This window comes from Athene cunicularia (genome assembly GCF_003259725.1).
Source record: "Athene cunicularia isolate RWA chromosome 1 unlocalized genomic scaffold, athCun1 chr1_part1, whole genome shotgun sequence".
NCBI lineage: Eukaryota > Metazoa > Chordata > Aves > Strigiformes > Strigidae > Athene > Athene cunicularia.
In genome coordinates, this window is record NW_020799091.1 from 45,098,530 (window position 1) to 45,110,871 (window position 12,342).

The window sequence follows — 12,342 nt, forward strand, 5'->3', positions numbered from 1 at the left end:
CTCCTCTCCTCTCCTCTCCTCTCCTCTCCTCTCCTCTCCTCTCCTCTCCTCTCTCTCCCCTCCTCTCCCTCTCCCTCTCCCTCTCCCTCTCCCTCTTTGCCTCGTATTACCTTGCTAAGAATTCAAAACATCCATACTTCTTCAATATTACAATTTCATACAGAAATAACTGTATCTTGATCTGTAGATATGAGGGCTAGTGATCCTCAGAGATCTGATTAGAGGTGTGGAGTTCAAGTAAAAGACCCTTCTTACGATGACTTTAAAAAAAACATCAAAACCATGTTCGTTACATTCACTCAGCTCATAAACCAAAACTGAAGCAAGCTAAGGCAATAGCAGCAAATATGACCAGCAAACATTGCTTTGGAGTGTATATAGCATAAGTAAGAATTTTAAACAAAGCCTAATGTAAGGCTAGCTGTACTGGGAGGAGCTCTGGGTGGTATACTTGCCTTTTCACATTCACTCTGTATATCATCTATTCCTACAGATCTTTCCTTCCCTCCCTCTAGGATTTACTCTTTCTCCCACTACCCTTTTCTCCCTCTTCCCACCTCCTTCTGCCATTTATGGATTTTGATTGACAAGAGTGAAACAGCACACAGCCAGACTCTAAAGCAGCAGCTGGGGCTGGCATTCCTTCTATGTAGACATATAGGGATATCTCAAAACACAGTTCTGTGATAAATCATCTTCCCAGATACCTGGTATGACATGACTCTATAATGCTATGTGTCTGTTTTGACCCAAACATGCTTTTGCTAAGACTGTATCCTTCCTTCTGCTGCCCCCAGCTCCCTCCTGCTTTTCAAGATGGATGTCTGTCTGTCACTTACATAGGTGCCCGTCAGCCAGGATGACCTTTGGTTCTTCTTCCTAGTAGCTGGTACAGTGCTGTGTTTTGGATTTAGTGTGAGAATAATGTTGATAACACACTAATGTTTCAGCTGTTGCTAAGTAGCACTTAGTCAGGGATATTCCCATGCTCTGCCAGCAAGCAGGTGCACAAGAGGCTGGGAGGGAGCATGGCCAGGACAGCTGACTCAAACTAGCCAAAGGGATATTCCATATCATAGGACATCATGTTCAGAATATAAACTGAGGGGAGCTGGCTTGCTACTCGAGTTGAATTGCTACTCGAGCATCTGTCAGCAGGTGGTAAGCAATTGAATCAACTGCCCCAGGGGTGGAAACACAGCCCCACCATTTGCTATGGACTAATCCAGACAGAGGGAAAGGCTGATCTTACTCCTGATCCTATGAAAAAGATCTGTTTTTACAAGAAGTGAGTGGAGAATCCTGTGACCAGGACTAGAGAGGCCCTGCCTCCATTGTGCATCACTTGTCTTTTCTTGGGTTTTATTTCTCTCTCTTTTTGTTATATTCCTTTGCATTACAATTACTATTATTTGTATTATTTCTTCTTATTATTGTTATTAGTATATTTTATTCTTGTTTAGTTATTAAACTCTTCTTATCCCAACCCACAAGTTTTACTTTTCTGATTCCCTTCCCCATCCCACTGGGAACAGGGAGGAATGAGCAAGCGGCTGCATGGTGCTTAATTGATGGCTGGGCTTAAACCCTGACAGTCTTCCTAGCATATTGCCCCTGGTTCTGCTGGCATCTCCTGTGGGCAGAGGCAGCCATGGTACAGATCAGCTGGACACATCTGGGACTGCAGCTCTCCAAGCGTCCAGCACAGCCCTACCGTCCTGCTGTAGGTTATGAATAATCCTCACTGAAGTCCACAGGAGTTACTCACATCCTGCAAGGAAGACACAGGGCCAAACATCACTAAAACAACCAGAGAGAGACCTATAAATTTCCTAACACTGTAAGCAGATAGGCACAGCAGGGAGAAACAGTATTGTGCATGTGCACCCAGGCTGGTACAAATAAAGTACCATTCTGTTGTTCCAAGCTCGTTAAAACAATTGCACAGTTTGTTCACTTAAACAAGAAAAAGCAAACCAACCAACCAACCAAAAAAAACCCACCACCACCACCACCCCCAATTTTAAAGTCCTCTTTTGTTTTTGTAAAGGTCAGGGTTACTCTTACAGCAGATTTGGACCTTGTCAGCAGACTTTCTGAGATTTATGGCCAGGCTTTGGAGGTAGCAGATACAATGCTGCTGAAGCTTAGAAGAAAATCAAGAATAATAATTGTGTTAATCACTGTTATTTTACTAATGAAACACACTGATTTCACATATTTTTAAATCAGTTTTGCCATCTCTCACACAATAAGTAGATATCTATGAAGTAATAAAATGTACGTCCTACACTATCGAGTATTGTCTAATGCTTTCAGATCCCCCTGGTGAGAATTTGGGAGATGGAAGTAGTGTATAGACTGTTTCCTCGTAGATGTTTAAAAGTTGTCTTTAAAATTTTGCTTACAGGTATTTTAATTAAATCATCTGTCTTAAATGAGTGCTTAATAGAATCAGTTTGGTTGAGATCTAAGGGAGGGATTCTTCGAACAAACTAGCTTAGTAAATACTAAGCTAGTATTTACTTGAAGGGTCAAAACTTCAAATATTCTGATGTAAGTTTTTACAAATTACTATATTCACTGAGTTGTACAGCCTGAAAGTCCACTGCACCTTCAGGAAAGAAACCTTTGCTGAATCGGAACTCACTAGCAGGAAAGTCCTGCTCCAGCCCAGTGATAAATCTGCTCCACACGAGGGAGGCTGTGACTGTATCTTTGATATTTTTTCAGAAGAATTCACTTTGCAGAAGTGGCCCAACTCAAAGGGTGTAGGAGTGCTGTAAGAAAATCCCAGCCCGCTGGAAGCCAAGGGAACCCAGCCAAGTTTAGCTTTCACCTTCAGACTGAGGAGAACGCTACCCTACATGTCTTAACTGCACTCAAGGGCACTCTGTACATTACTGACAATCTTTTTCAAAATACTAAAGGTAGGTATATTTTCGTCTTGGTTTTGTGAAGTGCAGGGAGACATGTGAGGCTCTGACTCCACCATAAGTATGCATCACATCAATCAAAAGCAGCATCTGGGTTTAAATGATCAGGAAGAAAATCAAATCTGCTGTCAAAGCCTGGAGGTCCTTGAAAGAGCTTATGGAAATCAAACGAGTTTTATTGAATACTCATTCCAAATAATCTATTTATTTTGCAACTTTCAGTTTTAAAATCAACACACAGCTGTAGGGCCAGATTCACTGGTATACTTTGGCTGTGCTGCACTGCTTTGGTGATGTAAAGCATCTGTAAACTTGAATTAACTGGGCTCATTGGGGCTGGCTCCCTGTCGGCTTTACAGCTGCTTCACATTGCCAGAGCAGTGCAGAAAGTCAAAGTAGACTGGTGTGAGGCACAGAAGAGTGTGCAGGGAAGTCAAGAATCAGGGCCACCGGCAGTAAACAAACATTATTTCTAATGGGAAAGAATAATTATATAAGGGTTGTGTAAGGAAAAACTATCTTTGCTTTGTGCAATTTTAGGGAAGGGAAATCAAGCAAGTAAAACTTCTCTGGAGGATTTTTCCAATTTTAGATACAATCACAGACATAGTTGCCCGTATACTGGCATGCTCTCTGCTGCTACATAGCTAGTTTAAAGCAAAAATGATGGATCACAATGGGAATTAGCATCAGAGTTAATGGCATTACGTTTTAACTCTTGACTGCACCTAAGAGCAGTTCCTAAGGAATTTTAATATCTCTGTTGTTCCGATAAATGTCTTGTTAGTAGGTCTGTATGTTTTATGAATGGAGACATGCAGAACAAATGTCTGCTGACAGACAAGGATAGAAGGTGAATGTGGGAAAAAGTCACATGCCGTTCCATGGCAAAGGACAAACATGTTGGTACATGCATTAAAAATGAAGCAGCAGTGCACCATGTGGGTACGTATATTTTAGTTTAATTGTGAGCACATGTTTCAAACTGCAGCATACTCTACTTGGCGCTTTTTTTTTTTTTTTTTTTTTTTTTGTAGCTGCTGCTTCATAAATAGCTCCTGACCTTACTAAAATTTAGTTGCAGTCTTCTCACTGCAGGCATTAGGTCACTCACTGTTAATGAGCGTATTAGATAATAGATGTTAACTCCAGCACATTGCAGCATTTCAGCAGAGTGCATTCCCTAGCAATGAACACAAAGTGTCACTGTGACCACACACTAATAATGCCAAGAAATACAGAAACTTTTGGCTAATTTTGAATTTATTTACTAGTCATGTATGTGCTCATTTGGAACTTCTAGCATTAATTATCTTTGCTCCAAGTTGGGGCAGTCTGGAATTCTAATTATCTTCATTTTTACAATTCATATCTCTGAGGTCTTAGTGTACTTTGGAGCTGAACCCTGGGTTGTACATAATCAAGGCAGAAAAAGAGACAGGTGGCAATATTGTACATTTCAATTGCCTTGTCTGATGTGCCCCTTTTGTAGAGTAATGAACATTGGAGAAACAAATTGGTCTGTCAGAGTCAATAACAACCCAATGCCCTGAGCTGCTGGTCACTAATGCTTCCTGTCCTTAATCAATGTGCTGCCGGAGATATTCTGTTCAAAACAGTTAGAGATGATCAGCAGCAGCAGATTTGGCAGCAGGACTGGGAGAGCGGGTGAGAGCATCCACAGACTTGGAGTTTCCTTATGCTAAGGAAGAGGCAAGCAAAAGAAAAAATAAAGTGCTTGAAAGAAAACCCTGCAAAGAAACAGTCACACTGTGTTCTGTTGGTAGAGGAGGAAGAGGAGGCCTGTTCTTTCCTCCAAAATGTTTTATTAAAATGAATAAGCAGATGATTTCTACAAGAAGGTATATCAGGAAAAAGGACATTCTATATCCCCACAGTTAAACTCAAACCATTAGAATAACCAATGTGAGAGATAAGAAGTTGAGAAGAATAAAATTTTTGACCTCCAGCTGTGATCAGAAAACCTGAGTTACTAAAATCATTTGGTACTGGTAACAATGTTCAAGGCAGCAAATCATCATTTTAACCAAACTGTAAGTAAAACAAAGCAAATAAGGAAAGTTTCATAGTAACGTAGCTTTTGAAGCACGTCCACAAGGAGTTTTTGAAATTATTAAGTGAGCAAACAGAAAACAATGTCTGAGCAGGAGAAAGTTAAAAGATTATTTATGCTTTACGCGCTCAATGGACACTTTGTTCAGTGGAATAAATCCAGACAGTTGAAGGGTACTTAGGGGCGGGTACTCAGGAAAAACAGAAGATAACAAGAATAGATAAATTAATTATCATAGCTTTTCTAAACTTGTGTGTTAATGTCCAGAAATACAGTCTTAATGGTCAGAGTAGACTATTAAGAAAGTTATTTTCCACTCTGCACCTTGCCTGGAGAGTATGTGGGGCTTCCAGATCTTTCAACAAAACAACAATACAAATGCCTACATTAAATTCTTCCTAGGAGGTGGAAAGCATCTTTGGACAAGCTATACATTGATTTGCTTAACTGAGAGTGGAAAAATTAAAGTTACCACAAAACTGTGATGGACCAGTCCTTGTCTTGACAAGTAAGCAACAATGGGAAAGAAAAAGACTTGGAACATGGAAAGCATGAACTGGACTTAGCATTCACAGAGAACCTCGTAGAAATTTGGGATGGGACTGTGGTAACTTTACCAGTCTGAAGATCCGTTGTTTCTAATCTAAGCTAGACATTTATGCACTCAAAAGCTGGTTGAAATAAATAGGCATTTCCAAAGGTTAATTCATCCCTGGTAATTCATACCAATATTGTAAGATGGAAGGTGTTTACTTTCTCCACTGAGAGCCAAAGCTAGGTTGGCTGAATCCCATCGTCTCTGAATATTCAGGGAGCTTCTCTCTGATGATTGCTAGTTTTACTTTGATTCAGCTTTTTTGCCTTCTTTCATATCAGATAGATTTTATTGATAAGGATGGCAGTTGATGATAATTTTCAGAAAAAGTCTAGTGCTTCCCAAAGCAAAGAATTAAGATAATGAGAATTGGATAAATAGTCCTTCATATGCTGATCATTTTTTTAAACTGGGAAATAATTTTTATGAGTATTTTGTTTCACTGAAGCAGAATTGGAAGAGTATGTAAGAGGATTGAATCCATGGGGTCACAGAGTTTAACAGATAATTTTTTTTCTAAATAAAATATCCTATTTAAAAATGTTGGGACAAGAACAGATTCTAAAACTACTCACTTAAGACACTTTTACTTCCAAAAAATTTAAAGCATAGGAGTATAGAAGTTCTTGTGAAAGATCTATAAATTTAGCTCTAAATGTATTTCTATCCCTTTATAAAAATCAGAAAGAAATGTGAGGTTTTAAAAATAATTTCTTAAGAATGCTCATTGTTATTTGGTTTGATAAACAAAGAAGAAATGATCTAAACTAACCCAGTAAATTGGGAAATACTAAGGCCAAACTCCTCTTCACCCTGGAGAATCACAGAGTTATTCACAGTCATTATTCCAACTTACGTACCTCTGAACAAACATTAAAATCCAATTCTTTCATCAGCTGTGGAACAGCAGCAGCTACAACTGACACAAGAGCAGAAAGAACTGTTGCAGATTCCCAGGATAGAGAATGAAATTAAGGAAACAGTATTTGTGTTGGAAAGCAGGAAAGCTTACGCCCCCAGTGGATTTGCTGTAGAATTTTTAAATACATTTGAAAGTGAAATCATATCAGGCTTACAGGACTATGTCACCAAGCTTTTGAGAGAGGATCGCTCCCAGACTCCCATAGGGAAGCAACCGTCTTTCTGCTTCTCAAACTGGATTATGATCCTCTGGGGGGGGATATCCTTTCGATAATTAAGGTTACAATCACAGTCCCATTTTACAACTGATTTTGATCTTCCATATGAAACTTCCATATGACTGCTCAATAAAGACACACAAAGTAACCAGAGAATCTGCTTCAATCTTATATAAATATACATTAATAACTCATATTTCTAGCCACAATTACAAAACCACATATATACACAATTTTTGCTGCCACAAATGGATAATACGGATTTTTCTTAAACTGTTTAAAAGCACTATTCTCAAGAAACAACTATCTTAAATTGTCGGATACCATCCTACAAAAAGAAGGAGTAAGAACATTTTGGATTAATTATAAATGGTTTAACTTTTAAAACATATCATCTCCAGATGAAAGAAAAAAAAAACAACACAAAAAACAGAGGAATTGTATTTAGCCAGACTATCTGTTTCCTCACTAGCTTGAGTAATGGATAAGGAAAGACAGAATTTACACTCTGTATTAACTTGGGTAAAATGAGCAGTGAGCAGAACTGTTACATTATCCAGTAATTCTTCTTAGACATTTCAAAAATTAAGCAGAACAATATGTCCCCTTATCTTGCCTCAAAAGTATTATCTCTTGATGAAAAGAACAAGATTTAGCAGTTTCTTTCTAATAATTATGGACTGCACCTCAGGCTGACAAACCTCATACACAGTCCCACCTTCACCTAAGTCAATGAATCTGCCTCCTTGTTGGTGGCTATGAGTACAGAAACTCACATCTTTCTCTCAGTGATAAGAATTTACTGATGCCTTAGAAACACATGTGCAAAAAGGAAGGATTTTGAGAATTTACCAAAGACTATCCTGCCAGCACATAGCATAATGTCCTCAAGCATTTTAAAGCAGGCCAGAGAATATCTCCTATTTGTCCACTTATTAACAGCCCTCTTCTCCCTGAGGCCCTTGGAGGCAACCTCTATTAATTGTGGAATGATTTTGACATGATGACTCTCAAGGATATTTGTAATGAAAGAATATTTAGGCCCTTTGAGAGATTAACGAAATATAAGCCATAGACCAAAACAACACGTTTATAGATATTTACAAATAAGACATTATCTTTGGGAGATAAATTGAGGAATTTTTGTACCCCTGAGTTCATTCCCTTTGAATACTAGTTTTTAATTATGGATAAACACCATGAAAAGAATCTGCACTTGATATCCTTTTAGGCTGAATAAATTCAGGGGAGATAAAAGCAAAGATCAAGTGCAAAAGCGATCTGGATCAAGAATTCTCTGATGAAGAATGGATTGAGATATGTAATCAAACAAAAACAATCTCCATTAGTGTAAGACACCAAATGTTTATATTTAATGTTATTCATAGAATATGTATGACTACAGAAAGTATGCACAAAGTAAATAGTGACAGTGATGATATATGTATAAAATGTAATTTTGAAAAACAGTCTCAGCATGTGTGATAGGACTCAAAGCATTCAGCGACTCCAGCACAAGGTTGCAGAATTTGTCAGGGCTATTCTACAAATCTGTAAGTTCCTTACATTAGCTTGTCTCACTGTCTATCTGACCTCTTTTTAGACAGATGCAGAATCACGTTCATGGACATTGTGTTGCCTGCTGCTAGGGCATTTCCTATAAAGCATATACCAAATGTCATGTTTGGGGTGAGGGGAAGGAGGTGGGGGGGTAGAGGGGGGGATAGTCAAAGCTGGCAGAAACATTTCTTCTGGAAAAATAACTGATGAAGCAGCTAGGAGGCTCCCCAAAATATGTTGATAAAATATGAAATGTTAGAAGAATTAGACTGGAATTAAAAAAGCTGATCTATAGCCTACATTATTACCCATGTCTATAATAAGAAAAGAAAAATACCTCTAAAATGAAATAAATCCATACACACTTTAAGTTAGTTTGTTGTGAAAATACTTTTTAGAAAGCCCTATAGCTTTTCTGTATACTAAACTCCATTTGCTGTATTTGCATCTAAAAAAAGTCTTGGTCTTCATTGTTCCAGACATGCAGAAATAATGACAAGATGTGAGGGATGTGGTTTAATTTGTCTGTGACTTTATTAACTGAACTCACCTGGGAATCATTCCGCAATAACATACTCAGTGTAGGTCATCATTTCTTCTTCACTTGTTTCCACATATTTGGGGAGAGCTGTCACTCATAGCTGGGACCCCACTGCCCTCCCCTGCAAGGGAGGTTAAGAGGCTGCAAAGAGGGTGCTGCCTATTTGCTGCAAGAGCCTCTTTTCTTCTGCCTCTTTAGCAAGCAGCTGCTCTTTGATTTGCCTCTAACTCCGGTTTATCAAGGAAGCAGATGCCCTGGGGAACAAACACAGGCACTGGTCACCTGCCAGCAGGAAGCACCAGAAATTAGCTGGGCTGCCCTGTCCAGGTTGCCAGATAGCTAATCATTCTCACATCAGCCAGAAATGTATGTGAGCAAGTGGAGGCCTCTCACCTGGATGGCTTATGTATCCCACAGATTGCTGTTTGTTTGCAGGAGTGCGTTAAGAGTCGTTCCCATCCCTGAACACATCTAGCTTTTTCACAGCTTGTGGGTCTTTGGGTTTGCTCAACTGTTCAGACCTCTTGGTCTGACAGCACACCTCCCCTGCCACTCATACAAACATCCTCACTCACCGCATTACCTTTCAACTTCTTTCTCCCTTTCCCCATCTCTTCTAATACAAAGTGCACTGGAAATAGCTTCTGGCATACAAACCTCCTTTCAGGGGAATCCTATTGAACTGGTTAATGGATTATCCAACATTCAAGACCCACCTCCCATCACTTAATTTGTCTTTAATAATAAATAAGTTCTAGCAAGGAATGAGGAGTATGCTGTATCCCCAGCTGTCTTAGTCAATGCCTGAAATCTTGCCAGTTTATTAAGAATGAACAGAGATACCTGCTCTGTCTCTAAACTACACAAGGTAGTTGAAGGATGGGAGCAAAGGAAAAGCAAGGGCTCCCAATTTCTTTCATTGGCAGCTCTCCTGACCAGCAGGTGAGTTGTACATGTTGGGTTGTATAAATCTACTTTTTCTGGAAATAAAAATAGGCTAAAGTATCTACCAGAAAGACTGGCATTGACAAAGAATAATTCCCAGGTCACATTTAATCAATATATCATAGGGAAAGGATTAACAGCACCCCTTTAAACCCCAGGTCATGAGTCTGTAACATGGACTTCCAGTGGAAAATTTTTCACCTCTGCATGCACAGAAGTGCCTCAGTTTACCAGGTGCTGTCTGAGGCTTTAGATATAGCTGCACTGGCATCCCACTTCTTTCAGTTTTAGTTCTTAGCTTTGACAGAGAGCTTAGCTGGATTGCTTTCTTTTCCCAGGGTTCAATTCCTATGTCTAACTGTAGATGTTTGTTACCATTTGAGATGTTCTGTGGCATTCTGCTGCTCCAGAAAGGCAAAGGACTCCTTGTGCCACATCTATGAACTCTAAGAGGATTTACCCAATACCATGGGGTGTCTCAAATGTACTAGATAACTCTGTAGACTGCTGAGTTAAGGCTCTGCTGTCAGCAAGCCCCTAAACTTTACCAACTATTGCATTATTTTCTACTCTGTTGTCTGGATCTTTGTTGTTGCTTTGTACAACTGTGGCTTGGTTTCTCCAAGAGTGGATACGAGATTTGAGTAAGTTTCTTTGCACTTGTCTGGTAATATTTCTTGGAAAAATCATCTTTTGCTGATCGCCAGCTCATACAAAGACAGGCTGTCACCTATGGGGATGTGCATCTTGCCATATGAGCCTTCCGTGTAAGTAAAGGTCTCTCAGTAGTCTCTGTCCCCTCTCTCTCTGGTTTTTTTTTTTTCCCCAAGCTGGATCCTAGATACTGAAGGTGTAACATTTTACTATACAAGTTGACTTTTGCTACTTTCCCTCATTTCTTGTTTCATTGCCTTTTCCAGCTTCCCCAGAAGCTGGTCAATACCAGAATGGAGGCTATAAGGGCTGGTACATTTCTACCCTTTCCAACCCACACAGAGAAAGGGCACAAAAAGCACTGTTAATTTCTGCACTTAAGCTTCCTTTTGACTGTGCATGTGGAAAGTTTTTCTTCATCTGCTCCAGGTATGCTATTTTTCCTGCACCCAATTTCCTGCACACATACTTTCTGGCTCTGAGCACAAGGAACAAAGAAAAATGCTCAGCTGAAGTATCAGCCATGCTGCTTCTGTTCCTACTTGCCCACCTCCAAGGAAAATTTCCACTTAATTTCTTCTTTGAGTCCTACTGCTATTGGGCCACAGCCACCAATTCCCTCACTGCAAACCCACAGGGGGTTTTAACTAGCTCCCTAGTTTATCTAGCAGGGGACCCTGAAGCCTGATGCAAGCATTTGCATCCATATGCAGTCAGCAAGTTCTTCTGCTGTCTCCTTATAGGTAGTCACTATTTTTGCTTTCTCCCAGGTGTGCTGAGCACACCATTTGCTTGCCCTCTTCTCCTCCTTCCTTTCCCTATTCCTCAGCAAGACCTCAGCTTGGGCAATATATCCCTTTCTTCCCATTTTTTTTTCAGACAAACTCTCTCCACAATACTTTTGCTCCCACTGAAGCTAACTGGAGATTAGCCATTTATCCAAGCCAACAGGGAATGTGAAAGCTAAGAGCAAAGCTTAATGAAGCTTGGAGAGAACAACCATGTTGTGCCTAATTGCATTCAGGATTTTTCAAGCATTTTCCTTCCATAACGCACACTGCAACAGCAAATTCATCGGAGGTATGCTCTGCTGACTGATGTACCAGTTACAGCTTACACGTAGGCTTCCTTCTAGTGCTGCCTTCTGACCTGGATGTTTGTGAGAGAGCAGAGACGCACATTGGCTTAACAAGAGGCAGTTTCAAAGCTCATTGAAATGGGAAACTTTCTACTGATGTCTCTGGAGTTTGGATGAAGTCCCAGAGCAGACATCTACAATTGACATAGCTTTGCTCACAATTTACTCTACTCCTTAGTAGGGGTTTGAGATCTTTCTTTTCCTGAAAGATTGTGGGGGAAGGTGTTTTGCTTCCTCCTCTGAGATCTTTAGGTCTGTTTAACTTAGAGATTGGCTAGAAATCTGCCAGCACAAAAATATGACTAAAATGCTACACTTGTCTATCAAAAATACCGGAGAGCTCTGAAGAAATGCTTGGGGGCTGCCAATATCTCTTTATGTTGGAGATGCCCATGGCATTCATAATGTACAATAAATAAGAGCAGTCATTCCAAAATACTATAATAAAATGTTCACAACTTAAAAGTAAATACTACACAAAATGATCTGCTGCATTATTATTCCCATGCAAAGATATTCATAATTGGTACCATAATCAAAAGTCTTTATTGAATATATAATGGCTTTTATTATAATAAGATGACCCTCCAAATACAAAATATTTGTGTTGATCTACTTGAATTATTTTTCTGTGAAGTAAAAATATTAAGAACTCATTTCAAAAGGATGATAAATAAGAGGCAGCTACCATCTTTTTTTTTTCTCCCTTTTTTTTTTTTTTTCCATAATGCTTAATTCCTGGTACACGAGTTAAACAGAT